This window comes from Panulirus ornatus, chromosome 19 (genome assembly GCF_036320965.1).
Source record: "Panulirus ornatus isolate Po-2019 chromosome 19, ASM3632096v1, whole genome shotgun sequence".
NCBI classification, from domain to species: domain Eukaryota; kingdom Metazoa; phylum Arthropoda; class Malacostraca; order Decapoda; family Palinuridae; genus Panulirus; species Panulirus ornatus.
The window spans coordinates 49730656-49749637 of NC_092242.1; the positions used below are offsets into that span (position 1 = coordinate 49730656).

Genomic DNA, 18982 nt, shown 5'->3' on the forward strand with positions numbered 1-18982 from the left:
CACATCTCCAAAAGCTGTTCATCATTTTCATTCACAACACAAGGTACCCGATGCATCCCAATCATACCCTCAACTGTTACATCACCTACCCTTAGATTCAACACATCAGCAAGACTCAATTCATAGCATCAAAACTGCTGACACACACTCACCTCCCTAAATACTCACTTCTCTTCCTTATTATTCTCATTGCCAGGTACACAAGCACTAATAATCATCTACCTCTCATAATCCACTTTCATTTCTTCCCATTTCAGTTGGGGGCTCACTTCCCTACACTTTTTCAAACATTCCCCAAACTCATCTTTCAGCAGAAAAGCTATCACTTCCCCCCTTGACTTTATCTTAAAGACATTCCTAAATCATTCTTCCCTCTTCCCCTTTAGCTTTGTTTTGCTCAAGCTATACCATCCAGGCTCCTTTCCTCAAACATAAGACCCATCTCTTCCATATTATCTTAATTACATCAATACATAGTCAGACAACCCAGCCCCATCCTGAGGTTTCAGGAAGGAAGATGAACACTTCCTGCTCCAACTTTTAGAAACTAAAATACAAGGAGGGGAAGGTTTCCAGCACCCTTTATTCATCTTCTAAGACAGGCAGGGATTAAGTGGAAATTATCATTTCACCCCCATCCCTACGAATCACACTCAATTTAGTTGCCTTCTAGGACATGCAGGAAATATGTGGAATATTTTTCTTTCCTACCGCAAGGATTGGTGATGTTTTGGATGTGGAGGTATGCAAAATGAGAGTCATGGAAAGAGTTGAAAAAGAGGTGGTGAAACAACTTGCATTTGAATTTCTGAAGATAGGGGGAGATTGTATAGTTGACTAGTTAGTCAGAATTTTCAGTGTAAGTATGGCTCATGGTGAGGTGCCTGAGAAAGTTTGGATTACAGAGGTATAAGTTTGTCGAGTGCAACAGGTAAGTTGTATGGGAGAATGGTGACTGAGAGGGTGGAGGCAAGCACAGAGTTTCGGATTGGGAGGAAAATGTGGCTTCAGGAGTGGTAAAGGGTGTGTGGATCAGGTGTTTGCTCTGAAGAATGTGTGTAAGACACACTAAGAGAAATGGAAGGACTTGTATATGGTGTTAATAACTCCGAAGAAAGCAAATGATAAGAATGATAAAGAAACTTTGTGCAATGTGCTGTCACATGGTGTGGAAGGAAAGTTGCTTTAAGTGACGAGCGAGTGGTGCCAGGTGAAGATGGATCTGTGGCAATGGTGAGTGAGGGAGATGAATGAGAAGGTCTTGAAGAGAGGAGTTGATATAGAGACTGTTGGGGTTGAGGAGGACTTGAGAGGTGAGTCATTATGTTTGCTGATGACATAATGCTGGTGGCAGATTCAAGTGTGAAATTGCAGAAGCTGGTGCCTAAGATTGGGACAGTGTATGACAAGAAAAAGTTGAGAGTAAATGTGAATAAAGCAAGGTTATTAGGTTTAGCAGTGAGGAGAGCCACATTATTTTGAGTATGTGACTCAACCGAGGAAGTAGAGTGTTTTCCATACATAGAAGTTAATTTGCCAATTACTGGAACCATGGAAGCTGAAGTGAGCTATAAGGTAGGTGAGGGGGGGGGGGGGGGGGGTGCACTGAGGAATGCATAGATAATGAGATCAGCCTTCAAGGGGATAAATAGGTATGTTTGATGACAAAACTCATGTCAGTGCTGCATGGATGCGAGGTGTGGGCCTTGGACAAATATGTAAAGAGGGTAGATGTGCTGGAAATGAAATGTGTGTGGACAATATGTGGGATGAGGAGGGTTGATTGAATAAGAAATGATACGATAAGAGTGAGGTGTGACAGTAAGAGGAGTATGTTGAACGCTAAAGAGAATGCGCTGAAATGGTTTAGGACATGAGGCATGGATGAGAGATGATGACTAACAGGGTATACATGTCTGAAGTGGGAGTGAAAGATGCTTTGAAGATTTGGTACCTGAACAAGCAGGAGAGTGTGAGCCTAGCAAAGGATAGAGCAACTTGCAGTCATGTGTTATATAAGAGATGTGCTGTCAAAAGGCTGCACCAGGGTATATGAAAGCAGTTAGGGGAAACCACCAAAAGATCTGTGGGGCCTTGCTGTGGCTATGCTTTTGGTATTATTCATGACTAGATAGAAAGTGGAAGTGAGCAAATTATATACTTTCTTTGCTGCTGGTGCTAGCCTGGCAATGAGGGGAAGTGGCAAAGGAAAATTTTTTTTGATGTAAACAGCATAAAGAAATTCAAGAGGCTGCATAACAGATAATGTCCATCGGATGGGGACTCATAAGTGTAAAACTCATGCCTTTATAGTAGAAATAGGTAAATAAACATGGAATGTAGCCAGTGACAAGTTGGAGGAGGAACTGGGAGGTGAGGCCCTCAAAGTGTGGCATTGTAAGTAAGCTTATCAAGAGAATAAGCCCCCTGGATAAAAAAAGTTGAAAAAAAAAACCATAAAAACTAGAGGATACAGACAGGGAACATACAAACTGCCGCAGAGCACTTGAGGCAGAGAAACTACATAAAACAGTCAGAGAACTTTACAACAGAGATAGCACTGAAAGAAGCTCTTAACATGGGTAAGGATAGGATAACTTAGACATGATAGATGATGACAGGCAAGACAGAGCTGATTCTGTGGCAGAGGAAAACAACATAGTTGAGGAAGTGAAGCCTAGGCATGATGAAGTTGATAGGACTAAAAAACCATAGAGCTAGAAATACTGAAGGTGTATAAAAGTGTAGAGATACAGAAGATTCTGGAACAACAAGGCAGAGCAGAGCAATGGATAGAACTGTCGAAGAAGCTGTGTGTGTACATCTGTAATCACAGAGTGTGACCTCTCTCTGCACACATTCCTCAATGTGCCCAAGACCTTTGCCCATTCACCCAACCTATGGGAATCTTTAACTCATTCCCATTCCTCAATGTGCCCAAGACCTTTGCCCATTCACCCAACCTATGGGAATCTTTAACTCATCTCCCATGGTTTCTCTAGCTGCCAAATCCACTCATAGGTATCTAAAACATTCTACTTCCATCAAGTTCTCCCATACAGTCTTTTACCCCTTATAACCTGCCTCTTTTCACTGATAAACCTAATAACTCTGCTTTCATTCACATTTACTCTCAACTTCCTCCTTTCACACACTTGCCTAAACACAAACACCAGCTTCTGCAGTTTCTCGCTTGAATCTGCCACCAGTACCATGTCATCAGCAGACAGTAACTGATTCGCCCCATCAAGTTCTCCCATACAGTTTTTTACCCCTTATAACCTGCCTCTTTTCACTGATAAACCTAATAACTCCGCTTTTATTCACATTTACTCTCAACTTCCTCCTTTCACACACTTTCCTAAACACAAACACCAGCTTCTGCAGTTTCTCACTTGAATCTGCCACCAGTGCCATGTCATCAGCAGACCACATTTATGGAAAAGTTCTGGATTTTCTCTGGCCACGTCCACAATATTCTTTTCAAAGTTTCTTTGCTCCTCCTTTTTCATCCTGCTATCCAGGTTTCATGCTTTCTTATACCTAGTTAAACATGGCTGGTTAGAGTGTCACCTATGTCTCTGCCAATACACATCTCGAAGCTCCTTTGCTTGATGACATTTTTTTTTTTTTTCTAATAAACCTGTTTTCCCTCCTTTTTAACTTTACCTCCATATTTGAAGCAACAGATACCCATGTTCCTTTTTTTTTTTTTTTTTTTTTTTTTTTTTATACTTTGTCGCTGTCTCCCGCGTCTGCGAGGTAGCGCAAGGAAACAGACGAAAGAAATGGCCCAACCCCCCCCCCCCCCATACACATGTACATACACATGTCCACACACGTGTATACATACCTACACAGCTTTCCATGGTCCACCCCAGACGCCTCACATGCCTTGATTCACTCCACTGACAGCACGTCAACCCCTGTATACCACATCGCTCCAATTCACTCTATTCCTTGCCCTCCTTACACCCTCCTGCATGTTCAGGCCCCGATCACACAAAATCTTTTTCACTCCATCTTTCCACCTCCAATTTGGTCTCCCTCTTCTCCTCGTTCCCTCCACCTCCGACACATATATCCTCTTGGTCAATCTTTCCTCACTCATTCTCTCCATGTGCCCAAACCATTTCAAAACACCCTCTTCTGCTCTCTCAACCACGCTCTTTTTATTTCCACACATCTCTCTTACCCTTACGTTACTTACTCGATCAAACCACCTCACACCACACATTGTCCTCAAACATCTCATTTCCAGCACATCCATCCTCCTGCGCACAACTCTATCCATAGCCCACGCCTCGCAACCATACAACATTGTTGGAACCACTATTCCTTCAAACATACCCATTTTTGCTTTCCGAGATAATGTTCTCGACTTCCACACATTTTTCAAGGCTCCCAAAATTTTCGCCCCCTCCCCCACCCTATGATCCACTTCCGCTTCCATGGTTCCATCCGCTGACAGATCCACTCCCAGATATCTAAAACACTTCACTTCCTCCAGTTTTTCTCCATTCAAACTTACCTCCCAATTGACTTGACCCTCAACCCTACTGTACCTAATAACCTTGCTCTTATTCACATTTACTCTTAACTTTCTTCTTTCACACACTTTACCAAACTCAGTCACCAGCTTCTGCAGTTTCTCACATGAATCAGCCACCAGCGCTGTATCATCAGCGAACAACAACTGACTCACTTCCCAGGCTCTCTCATCCCCAACAGACTTCATACTTGCCCCTCTTTCCAGGACTCTTGCATTCACCTCCCTAACAACCCCATCCATAAACAAATTAAACAACCATGGAGACATCACACACCCCTGCCGCAAACCTACATTCACTGAGAACCAATCACTTTCCTCTCTTCCTACACGTACACATGCCTTACATCCTCGATAAAAACTTTTCACTGCTTCTAACAACTTGCCTCCCACACCATATATTCTTAATACCTTCCACAGAGCATCTCTATCAACTCTATCATATGCCTTCTCCAGATCCATAAATGCTACATACAAATCCATTTGCTTTTCTAAGTATTTCTCACATACATTCTTCAAAGCAAACACCTGATCCACACATCCTCTACCACTTCTGAAACCGCACTGCTCTTCCCCAATCTGATGCTCTGTACATGCCTTCACCCTCTCAATCAATACCCTCCCATATAATTTACCAGGAATACTCAACAAACTTATACCTCTGTAATTTGAGCACTCAGTCTTATCCCCTTTGCCTTTGTACAATGGCACTATGCACGCATTCCGCCAATCCTCAGGCACCTCACCATGAGTCATACATACATTAAATAACCTTACCAACCAGTCAACAATACAGTCACCCCCTTTTTTAATAAATTCCACTGCAATACCATCCAAACCTGCTGCCTTGCCGGCTTTCATCTTCCGCAAAGCTTTTACTACCTCTTCTCTGTTTACCAAATCATTTTCCCTAACCCTCTCACTTTGCACACCACCTCGACCAAAACACCCTATATCTGCCACTCTGTCATCAGACACATTCAACAAACCTTCAAAATACTCATTCCATCTCCTTCTCACATCACCACTACTTGTTATCACCTCCCCATTTACGCCCTTCACTGAAGTTCCCATTTGCTCCCTTGTCTTACGCACCCTATTTACCTCCTTCCAGAACATCTTTTTATTCTCCCTAAAATTTACTGATAGTCTCTCACCCCAACTCTCATTTGCCCTTTTTTTCACCTCTTGCACCTTTCTCTTGACCTCCTGTCTCTTTCTTTTATACTTCTCCCACTCAATTGCATTTTTTCCCTGCAAAAATCGTCCAAATGCCTCTCTCTTCTCTTTCACTAATACTCTTACTTCTTCATCCCACCACTCACTACCCTTTCTAAACAGCCCACCTCCCACTCTTCTCATGCCACAAGCATCTTTTGCGCAATCCATCACTGATTCCCTAAATACATCCCATTCCTCCCCCACTCCCCTTACATCCATTGTTCTCACCTTTTTCCATTCTGTACACAGTCTCTCCTGGTACTTCCCCACACAGGTCTCCTTCCCAAGCTCACTTATTCTCACCACCTTCTTCACCCCAACATTCACTCCTCTTTTCTGAAAACCCATACTAATCTTCACCTTAGCCTCCACAAGATAATGATCAGACAACCCTCCAGTTGCACCTCTCAGCACATTAACATCCAAAAGTCTCTCTTTCGCACGCCTGTCAATTAACACGTAATCCAATAACGCTCTCTGGCCATCTCTCCTACTTACATAAGTATACTTATGTATATCTCGCTTTTTAAACCCATGTTCCTATTTGTTCATTTAAAATTTCATAGAACCTCTCATCACACTGCCCTGGTCCCTAGCTACAGATCTCCATTCCCCAATCCATGCTGCCACAGAAATTAATGAGATCTGTGTAGTTGTCTTTATCATATCTCCTCCTTAAGTTGTCTCACCTCTGCTCTGTTAACTTTCTCTTTTACCATGGCTAAACCTGAGCAAAACATGATAACTTTTTCCAAATGATGAATCTTATTCTACCTTCTCAATATCCATGCTAATATGTCTAAAAATAAAGTCCAGATATGATGGTAAATTGGTCCCTCCCATCCTTCGGCGCTCACTAACTTGTTGGTATAGGAAGTTTTCAAGTAAACATTCTAAAGATTTGCACCTCCATGACTCCCTGTCACCATGAGAATTTAAATTTCTCCAGTCTATCTCTTTATATCTGAAATACCCATTTTAAGTGGGTAGTAGATGGTAGACAGCCAAGGACTTGGGAGGTATATTGCCAGTACTACCAGCCTAGGTATTGGGAGTGTCAGTGTTGGCTGCTTAGTGAGTCAGCACTTCAGTGGTTGTCAAGTTGCACTCCTCTGACCCAGGTAGCTGTCTTTCTTCCAGCTTCACCCACAAATGGACTGCTGGCATTCTATCCACACACATACAATCTCCCCTTGTCAAATAGAACACTTGACAAACACTTAACTCACACAATTCATTCTTTCTAACTCTATATCATACTGAAGCAAATGAAAGGTGCTAGCCCTATCTTTTGGCAAAATGGTAGAAGCAATAGATAGAAGTAATAAGGAGAAACATTTAGGCAGTAGCGATGCATAAGCTTTAAGCAGAAATATTAGGAAGGACTAGTATGAAGGAGTATTAGGCATAAGTAGTTGGTTGGAACATTATGTAGACACATTAAGCAATAGTGGTTGGTGGGAACATTAGGTAGTAATCTATGAAAACACTGCACTAGAGTTGCACTTTGCCAGTGGACCACATAGGGTGAGGCACTAAAGGTTAAGAAGTGGCAGTGGAATTTACCGGTTATGGAGACTCTTCTGCCTTGGCCATCTCCTCAAGGTAGTTCCCAAAGGGATCAGGTGTCAGATATATAGATAGATTTTGATAGGTAGACAGCCAATTATCAGCACTTTACCATCTCTAAGAAGTGAATCTTTTATTGCTTCCTGAACCATCCTGATTGTTCCTCAATTGTTATGAGTGCATAATTGTTCTGGAGTGTTGCAATTCTTTGGAAGATTACATGATATCAAAAGCAATACACATTCCTTTCCAACAGTTACTCTTCCCATCATGTATTCTCTAAATCGGCCATCTTCCAATACTTCTAGAAATGTGGCAGTCTTTTATTAAGAGGGCCAAACCTCCCAATACTTTCTCTCTTTACTATCATATATCTCTCTTTGGTAAGCTTTGAAAGCAAATATTTGTAAATGCTTGACAAACTATCCCTGGGAATAGGGGAGAAAGAATACTTCCCACGCATTCCTCACGTGCTGTAGAAGGCGACTAAAGGGGACGGGAGCGGGGGGGCTAGAAATCCTCCCATCCTTGGATTTTAACTTTCTAAAAGGGGAAACAGAAGAAGGAGTCATGTGGGGAGTGCTCATCCTCCTTGAAGGCTCAGATTGGGGTGTCTAAATGTGTGTGGATGTAACCAAGATGAGAAAAAAGGAGAGACAGGTAGTATGTTTGAGGAACAGAGCCTGGATATTTTGGCTCTGAGTGAAACGAAGCTCAAGGGCAAAGTGGAAGAGTCATTTCGGAATGTTTTGGGAGTAAAGTCAGAGGTTGGTGAGAGGACAAGAGCAAGGGAAGGAGTAGCACTACTCCTGAAACAGGAGTGGTGGGAGTATGTGACAGAGAGTTAGAAAGTAAACTCTAGATTGATATGGGTAAAACCGAAAGTGGATGGAGAGAGATGGGTAATTATTGGTGCATATGCACCTGGGCATGAGAAGAAAGATCATGAGAGGCAAGTGTTTTGGGAGCAGTTGAGTGAGTGTGTTAGTAGTTTTGATGCATGAGACCAGGTTATAGTGATGGGTGATTTGAATGCAAAGGTGAGTAATGTGGCAGTTAAGGGAATAATTGGTGTACATGGGATGTTCAGTGTTGTAAATGGAAATGGAAGAGCTTGTAGATTTGTATGCTGAAAAAGAACTGGTGATTGGGAACCTGGTTTAAAAACAGAGATATACATCAGTATAAGTATGTAAGTAGGAGAGATGGCCAGAGAGCGTTATTGGATTACGTGTTAATTGATGGGCATGCAAAAGAGAGACACTTGGATGTTTATGTGCTGAGAAGTGCAACCGGAGGGATGTCTGATAATTATCTTGTGGAGGTGAAGGTGAAGATTTGAAGAGGTTTTCAGTAAAGAAGAGAGAATGTTGGGGTGAAGAGAGTGGTGAGAGTAAGTGAACTTGGGAAGGAGACTTGTGTGAGGAAGTACCAGGAGAGACAGTGCAGAATGGAAAAAGGTGAGAGCAAAGGACTTAAGGGGAGTGGGTGAAGAATGGAATGTATTTAGGGAAGCAGTGATGGCTTGCGCAAAAGATGCTTGTGGCATGAGAAGCGTGGGAGGCGGGCCAATTAGAAGGGGTAGTTAGTGGTGGGATGAAGAAGTAAGATTGTTAGTGAAAGAGAAGAGAGAGGATTTTGGATGAGTTTTGCAGGGAAATAATGCAAGTGACTGGGAGATGTATAAAAGAAAGAGGCAGGAGGCCAAGAGAAAGGTACAAGAGGTGAAAAAGAGGGCAAATGAGAGCTGGGGTGAGAGAGTATCATAAAATTTTAGGGAGAATAAGATGTTTTGGAAGGAGATAAATAAAGAGCATAAGACAAGAGAACAAATGGGAACATCGGTGAAGGGGGTAAAAGCTTTGCGGGAGATGAAAGCCATCAAGGCAGCGGATTTGGATGGTATTGCAGTGGAATATATTAAAAAAAACGGGGTGACTGTTGTTGACTGGTTGGTGAGGATATCTAATGTATGTATGACTCATGGTGAGGTGCCTGAGGATCAGCAGAATGCATGCATAGTGCCACTGTACAAAGGCAAAGGGGATAAAGGTGAGTGCTCAAATTAAGTTTGTTGAGTATTCCTGGGAAATTATATGGGAGGGGATTGATTGAGAGGGTGAAGGGATGTACAGAGCATCAGATTGGGGAAGAGCAGTGGAGTGGTAGAGGATGTGTGGATCAGGTGTTGGCTTTGAAGAATGTATGTGAGAAATACTTTAAAAGGAAATGGATTTGTATCTAGTATTTATGGATCTGGAGAAGGCAATGATAGAGTTGATAGAGATGCTCTGTGGGAGGTATTAAGAATATATGGTGTGGGAGGCAAGTTGTTAGAAGCAGTGAAAAATCTCTATCGAGGATGTAAGGCATGTGTGGGAGTAGGAAGAGAGGAAAGTGATTGGTTCTCAGTGAATGTCGGTTTGTGGCAAGGGTGCGATGTCTCCATGGTTGTTTAATTTGTTTATGGATGGAGTTGTTAGGGAGGTGAATGCAAAAGTTTTGGAAAGAGGGGCAAGTATGCAGTCTGTTGTGAATGAGAGAGCTTGGGAATTGAGTCAGTTGTTCTCTGATGATACAGTGCTGGTGGCTGATTTGTGTGAGAAACTGCAGAAGTTGGTGGCTGAGTTTGGTAAAGTGTGTGAAAGAAGAAAGCTGAGAGTAAATGTGAATAAGAGCAAGGTTATTAGGCACAGCAGGGTTGAGGGACAAGTCAATTGGTAGGTGAGTTTGAATGGAGAAAAACTGGAGGAAGTGAAGTGTTTTAGATATCTGGAGGTGGATTTGGCAGCAGATGGAACCATGGAAGCGGAAGTGAGTCACAGGGTGGGGGAGGGGACGAAAGTTCTGGGAGCATTGAAAAATGTGTGGAAGGCGAGAACGTTATCTCGGAGAGCAAAATGGGTATGTTTGAAGGAATAGTGGTTCCAACAATGTTATATGGTTGCGAAGTGTGGGCTATAGATAGAGTTGTGCGGAGGAGGGTGGATGTGCTGGAAATACGATGTTTGAGGACAATATGTGGTGTGAGGTGGTTTGATCGAGTAAGTAATGAAAGGGTAAGAGAGATGTGTCTTAATAAAAAGAGTGTGGTTGAGAGAGCAGAAGAGAGTGTTCTGAAATGGTTTGGTCACATGGAGAGGATGAGTGAGGAAAGATTGACAAAGAGGATATATGTCAGAGGTGGAGGGAACGAGGAGAAGTAGGAGACCAAATTGGAGGTGGAAAGATGGAGTAAAAAGATTTTGAGCGATCAGGGCCTGAACATGCAGGAGGGTGAAAGGTGTGCAAGGAACAGAGTGAACTGGAACGATGTGGTATACCAGGGTTGATGTGCTGTCAATGGATTGAACCCGGGCATGCAAAGCATTTGGGGTAACCCATGGAAAGTGTTGTGGAGCCTGGATGTGGAAAGGGAGCTGTGGTTTCGGTGCATTGTACATGACAGATAGGGATTGAGTGTGAACAAATGTGACCTTTGTTGTCTTTATCTTGCGCTACCTCGTGCGCATGTGAGGGGGTTGTCATTTCATGTGTTGCGGGGTGGCGATGGGAATGAATAAAGACAGCATGTATGAATTATGTACATGCGTATATGTCTGTGTATGTATATATATGTATACGTTGAAATGTATAGGTATGTATATATGCGTGTGTGGACATGTACGTATGTACATGTGTATGTGGGTGGGTTGGGCCATTCTTTTGACAGTTTCCTTGCGCTACCTCGCTGATGCGGGAGACAGCAACAATGTACAATGAAAATAAGAATATCTATACCGTAAGAGAAGGGAATTTTACACTTGTGGGGCTACATCACCTGAACATTCACTACTATCATAGAAATTCTTAAATCTAAATATACTGTTTGCAGAAACCATGTCAGCAGCCATCTCAATCCACTCCTCCACCACTCTTTTACCATAACAGTATGTCTTAGCAGCATCTCAATCCACTCTACCACTCTTTTACCATAAAAGTATGCCTTTACATCTATTTCAATCATTTATTATTATACTTGATCCCCATTTCCTGCATTAGCCCCAGGAAACATAAAAAGAGAGACCCATCCACTCACATGCACATATATACAGTAGAGATGTATCAGATATCCACATACGCATTTGTGACAAAATAAAAAGCTGTATCCGCATTTGTGATAAACATCTGCATCCGCACGTATGATGTAACAAACATCCGCATCCTTACTACACAACAAAGAGGATGTGGTGGATATACAAAAGACAGAAGAACTGGCAGCAATGAGCACTTCTTATCATTCCATAATAAAGTGTTGTGGGGGCTGGCGTGAGTAGTATGAGTCACCACACATGTCACAGTGTAGAGGAGCTTGCCTAAGGGGTAGGCAGAGTCTCAGTCGATCACACTGCTTAAAGTGAAATAATCAAATTTATCAAGCCTTACTGACTCTATTTCAATGTACAATACTATCGAGAAAAAGTCATGACTCTATTTCTATGTACAATATCATCGAGAAACAGTCAAGTGTGGAAGTACATCATGAACAACCACATAACTTTGCGCAGTGTCTTTTTTAAAAAAAAAAGAAAATTCAAGAAAGGGATGTGGAACTACATCTTTGAAAAATCACTTGAAATCAATGCACAAAGAACAATTTGAAGAGTCAGAAGCAGAAGAAAGAAGTTAGAGGAGAAACTAAAGACAGACAAAAGTCCTTTGCAGTGAAATCAGACATTAAGCAAAGAAATGTAGAACATTTTCAGAGGAAAACTATGGGATGCTTCTAACTTTAAATCAAAGAAATTGGATACGTGTGCAGCAGAAATGTTAGTAACGGATGATTTACCAATCAGTCATGTTGAGGACAGGATTCAGAAGACTGATGGCTAAAGCTGCTTCAATATACAGGCAGAATCAGTGAAACTTATCAATATATGAGTCTGTTCTCAATGAAACAAGATTTCTTTCATAACTGATGTGTGGTCAGACATGATGGTTTGACATGATTTTTCGACTCTACGATGGAGATATTCAACACTTATCATAAAATAGGCCTTGTCTTTGATGATTTTGTCTAACTGAAGACTAATGTAAGTGCTCTGAAAATGTTTAAGGTAGGCTAGGCTAAACTATGATGTTTAATTGGTTAGACGCACAGTATCAAATGTAGTAAATGTATTTTCAACTTACGGTGAGTTTATAGGAATGTAAACCTCATTGCAATTTGAGAACCATCTGTAAGTGAGATGTGTGGAAATAAAAAGAATGTGGTTGAGAGAGCAGAAGAGGATGAGGGTGTATTGAAATGGTTTGGACATATGGAGAGATTGAGTGAGGAAAGGTTGACAAAGAGGATATGTGTCAGAGGTGGGGGGAACAAGGAGAAGCAGAAGACCAAATTGGTGGTGGAAGGATATAGTGGGAAAGAATTTGAGCGATCGGGGTTTAAAGATGCAGGGGGGTGAGAGGCATGTAAGGAATAGAATGAATTGGAATACCAGGGTCGATGTGCTGTCAATGGACTGAACCAGGGTATGTGAAACGTCACCAACTTCTGCAGTTTCTCACTTGAATCAGCCACTAGAGCTGTATCACTGGCAAACAACAACTGACTCACTTCCCAAGCCCTCTCATCCCCTACAGACTCGCCCCTCTCTCCGAAACTCATGCATTTACTCCCCTAACCTAACCCCATCCATAAACAAATAAAAAACCATGGGGACATGACACACTCCTGCCACAGATTGACATTCACTCTCCTATCATCCTACTCATACACATGCCTTACATCTTTGGTAAAAACTTTTCACTTCTTCTAGCAACTTACCTTCCACACCATATACTCTTAAGACCTTCCACAAACCATCTCTATCAACCCTATCATATGCTTTCTCCAGATCCATAAATGGTACATACAAATCCATCTGTTTTTCTAAGTATTTCTCACACACATTCTTCAAAGCAAACACCTGATCCACAAATCCTCTACCACTTTTGAAACCCCACTGCTCCCCCTCAAATCTGATGCTCTATACCTGCCTTCACCCTCTCAACCAATACTATCCCATACAATATCCCAAAAATATTCAACAAACTTATGCTTCTGTAGTTTGAACACTCACCTTTATCCCCTTTGCCTTTGTAACAAAGGCAATATGCATACATTTAACCAATCCTCAAGCACCTCACCATGATCCACACATACAATGAATATCCTTATCAACTAATCAACAACCCAGTCACCCCCTTTCTTAATAAATTCAACTGCAATACCATCCAAACCTGCCACCTTGCCGGATTTCATCTTCCACAAAGCTTTCACTACTTTTTCTCTTCTAACCAAACCATTCTCCCTGGCCCTCTTACTTTGCACACTCAACAAACCTTCAAAATACTCACTCCATCTCCTCACTACATCACGAACTGTTATCACATCTCCCCTTGCCCCCTTCACCGATATTCCAATTTGTTCTCTTGTCTTACACATGATATTCATCTCCTTCCAAAACATACTTTTATTCTCCCTAAAGTATAATTATACTCTAACCTCAACTCTCATTTGCCCTCTTTTTCACCCCTTGCACCTTCCTCTTGACCTCCTGCCACTTTTTTTTATACACATCCCAGTCATTTGCACTAATTCCTTGTAAGTATATTTTTCATACTTGATTGCCAAGGTAATGCCAGGAAACAGATGAAGAAAGACCCATGCACTCATACACATGCATGCTCATACATGAGTGTATACATACATATACACATACATACATATAAACATACATACATATACACACACATACACATAAGCACATGTACATATTCATACTCGCTTGCCTTCATCCATTCCCAGCGCCACCCCACCCCACAGGAAACAGCATCCCCACCCCTTGCGTCAGCAAGGTAGCTCCATGAAAAAGTACAAAAAAGGCCACATTCATTCACACTCAATCTCAAGCTGTCATGTGTAATGCTCCAAAACCACAACTCCCTATCAACATCCAGGTCCAACAGACCTTTCCATGGTTTACCCCACACGTTTAACATACCTTGGTTCAGTCTACTGACAATATGTTGATCCCGGTATACCACATCATTCCAATTCGTTCTATTCCTTGCATGCCTCTCACCTTTTTGCACGTTCAGGCTCAAACTGCTCGAAATCTGTTTCACTCCAACCTTCCACCTCGAATTTGGTCTCTTGCTTCTCCTTGTTCCCTCTCCCTCTGACATATATATCCTCTTTGCAAACCTTTCCTCACTCATTCTCTCCATATGTCCAAACCATTTCATCACACCCTCTTTTGCTCTCTCAGCAACACTCTTTTTATTACCACACCTCTCTTACCCTTTCATTACTTACCTGATGAAACCACCTCACACCACATACTGTTCTCAAGCATTTCACTTCCAACATATCCACCCTCATCTGTACAACCCTATCTATAGCCCATGCCTCGCAACCATAAAATATTGTTGGATCTACTGTTCCTTCAATCATACGCATTTTCACTCCGAGATAACGTTTTCTCTTTGCACACATTCTTCATAGCTCTCAGAAATTTCACCCCCTCCCCAACCCTATGACTCTCTTCCACTTTTCCAAGTTCAGTCAACAACTTTTGCAGTTTCTCACTCAAATTAGCCACCAGTGCTGTATCACTGGCAAACAACTACTGACTTGCTTCCCAGGCACTATCATCCCCAAGAGACTGCATACTTGCTCCTCTCTCCAGAAATCTTGCATTTACTTCCATAGCCACCCCATCCATAAACAAATTAGACAACCATGGGGACATCATACACCCCTGCCGCAGACCAACCTTCACTGATAATCAAAGACTCTCCTCTCTTTCTACACCTATACATGCCTTACACTCACTGCTTCTTGCAGTTCACCTATCACACCATATACTCTTAAGACCTTCCACAGAGCATCTTTATCCAACCTGTCACATGCCCTCTCCAGATCCATTAATGCCACAACCAAATTCATTTGTTTATGTTTTTCCACACACACTTTTCTCAAAGCAAACACCTGACCCAAAAATCCTCTACCACTTCTGAAACACACTGCTCCTCCCCAATCTGATGCTCTGTACATGTCTTTACCCTCTCAATCAACACCCTCCCATATAATTTTCCAGGAATACTCAACAAACTTATGCCTCTAAAGTTTGAACACTTACCTTTATCTCCTTTACCTTTGAATAATCCTCAGAAACTTCACCATGATCCATACATACATTGAATATCCTTACCAACCAATCAACAAACATTCACCCACTTTATTAATAAATTCAACTGCAATATCATCCAAACCTGCTACCTTGCTGGATTTCATCTTCTGCAAGCCTTTCACCATCTCTTCCCTCTTCATCAAACCACTATCCCTCACTCTCTCACTTCGTACACCACCCTGACTAAAACACCCTACAACTGCCACATTCAACAAACCTTCAAAACACTCTCTCCACATACTCCTCACTTCATCACTACCTGTTGTCACTTCCGCCCTTCAGTGATGTTCCCATTTATTCTCTTGCCTTATACACATTATCTAACTCCTTTCAAAATATCTTTTTATCCTCCCTACAGTTCAATGATACTCTCTCACCCGAACTCTCATTTGCCCTCTTTTTCAACTCTTGCACCTTCCTCTTGACCTCTTGCTGCTTTCTCTTATACATCTCCCAGTCATTTGCGATCCTTCCAAGCAATTATGGCCCAAACGCCTCTCTTTTACTAGCAACTTTAATTCATCATCACACCACTCACTAACCTTTCTAATCTGCCCACCTCCCATGTTTCTCATGCTAAATGCATCTCTTGCACACACCATTACTACTTCCCTAAATACATCCCATTCCTCACCCATTCCCCTCACTTCATTTGCTCTCACATTTTGCCATTCTACTCTCAATCTCTCCAGGTATTTCTTCACACAAATCTCCTTTTCAAGCTCACTTTCTCTCACCACTCTTTTTTCCCTGGCAGTCTCGTCTTTTTCAAAAACCTCTACAAATCTTCAGCTTTGTTTCCACAAGACAATGAGCAGACATCCCACCAGCAGCCCCTCTCAGCACATTTACATTTAAAAGTTTCACTTTTACATGCCTATCAATTAATATGTCCTCTAATAATGCCCTTTGATCATCTCTCCTGCTCACATACATAAAATTGAGTACATCTCTCTTTTTAAACTAGGTATTCCTAATCATCAGCCTTTTTTTCAGAACATGTCCACAAGCTCTTCACTATTTCAATTCACAACACTAAATATCCCCATGCAAACCAATTATACCCTCAACTGACATAATACTTACCTTTACATTTAAATCACCCATCACGAATACATGGTCTTGTGCACCAAAACTGCAGACACACTCATTGAACTGCTCCCAAAACACTTGCCTCTCATGATTTTTCTTCTCATGGCCAGGTGCATAAGCAGTAGTAATCACCTTTCTCTCACCATCCACTTTCAGTTTTACCCACATCAATCTAGAATTTACTTTCTTAAACTCTATCACACACTCCCACAACTCCATCTTCTGGAGTTGTGCTACACTTTCCTTAGCTCTTGTCTGCTCACCAACCCCTGACTTTACCCCCAACACATTTCCAAACCATTCTTCCCCTTTACCCTTGAACTTCGTTTCACTCAGATCCAAAACATCCAGGTTTCTTTCCTCAAACATAATACCTTAATACCTATCTCTCCTCTCTTCTTATCTTAATTACATCCATGTACACTTAGACACTCCAATCAGAGACTTCAAGGAGGATGAGCACTCCTCATTTGACTCCTTTTGTTTCCATCTTTAGAAACTGAAATATAAGAAGGGTAAGGTTTTTCCATACCATGCTCCTGCCCCCTTTAGTTATCTTTTACAACACACAGGGAATATGGAGGTAGAATTCTTTCTCCCCTACCTTAGGGATAGATAGAATTCTTTCTCTCCTAGCTCAGGGATAAGGTAGAATTTTGTTATGTCTTCTGGCTGCTGTGTCCCTGCATCTGTTCACTGTCCAAATTATCAATCTATATTAAAACATTATGAATGCAATCAGGTCACACCTCAATTTCTTTTTTTAAGTCTTCTTAAAGCCTATATACTTTCTTTGCAACTCAGCCCTCTTACTTTTAGTAGCAAAATTGTTGCCTTCTTCTGAAACTTTTCTAGTAGCTCTTTGTGCATCTTCAGGTGCAGTGACAACCTCAGAAGCATATTTTAGTCTTGGCTTTATGTAGGATTTGAACAGCTTGTTATATATTTTCTTATCCATATATTTGAAAGCTTTTCTAATATATGCTAGCAGGCAGTTGGTCTCCCTTAAGGGGAGACTCCTTCAGTGGCTAGATTATCTCTGTGGAAGGGAGTGATGGAACGATGGATACACATCAGAGGAGTCTTCTCCAAAAGGTCAAGGCAGAGTGCCACTAGGTTTTGTTTAGTTCTCTTCTTGATTGAAGTAAATGACTCGCTAGAAGGTATTGACACCCACCTGAATATGTTTGCAAGTTGTGAGGGAAGGGAAAAGTGAGGAGCACTGCATCAGCTTACAAGGGAACATACACAGACTCCAAATTTGGTTTGGTATTTGGCTGCTGAAATTCAAGTCCTAGCAAAGGTAAAGTAATGAGGATAGGAAAGAGTGCAACAAGGCCTCAATATGATTATTATCTACCAGAAATTAAGCTTCAAAATATAGTATGTAAGGACAATACTTTTTGCAAAGCTGATGGAACCCAGGCATCTGGTAACATCTACTGGTTTCTCCCAAAAATCTCCTGAAGAGAAAGTGGTAAGATCTGTCAATGATGGGTGAAGGACAAGCAATTTGCCATTAAGTGTGATGTGGGGAATGGGGTAGAATGGTCATGAAGGGTGAATGAGTTATGTACTCGTAGAAGCTCATGCTAATACTAGCTGCTCATAAGAGGACTGGCAAAATGGACACCTTTCTCAGAAGAGTGAAGTGTCATTTATTTATGTCTGATAGGCTGATAGGGGAGTGGTCAGTATTCAGTTTATCTTGAAGTGATTATGTATAGGATTTGTCTGCACTAATGTTGATGAGGACATGTGACTGGTGTGCAATAGCACATCTGTTTCTATGTCAAGGGAGCTAATCAAGTATAAAATGGCTGGAGTGTGAGGGATGTTCTGGGCTGTAGCTAAGAAGTCAGTTTCCTTCATGTTTAAATGGCATTTATTTGGGAATTTCCTGCTCTAACATGCAAGCGGTTAATGCTGGTGGATTTGGTGCAACCTATCAATATGGAGATAGCTTTTCATTGGGGTTTTTATTAGTTTATCTGACATTCTACCTCCACCCAAAAACCCATCCATCTCTCATATGCAGAAAATTTGGCCATAAACCCACAACATCCCAAAATCCCGTAGCCAAAAAACACACTACAACAATAAATCTAAGCCACAGAGCACTGGTTATCATTAAAGCCCATCACAGAATCATTGGCTACATCATTCAAAGCCCTTCTCACACCAAAAACAATTTTAACAAATCTTCAAAATATAATGTTCAATAAACCCCTTCCATTTAACAGTCATCCAACCTTTCATAGTATCATAATTCACATAAACATGACATTTGCAAACCACATAATTCATGTTCATACTAAGCCCATTTGTAAAA

General features: G+C 41.6%; 1 protein-coding gene across 1 annotated transcript in view; it reads right to left on the minus strand.

Moving 5' to 3' along the window:
- LOC139755491 (ornithine decarboxylase-like) overlaps positions 1-18467 on the minus strand; it is an 83549-nt gene extending 65082 nt beyond the window's left edge. Inside the window, exon 1 of the mRNA XM_071673828.1 lies at positions 18462-18467. The gene's annotated coding sequence lies outside the window, so the exon portion shown is untranslated. The remainder of the gene's footprint in view (positions 1-18461) is intronic.
- Positions 18468-18982: the final 515 nt, after the last annotated feature.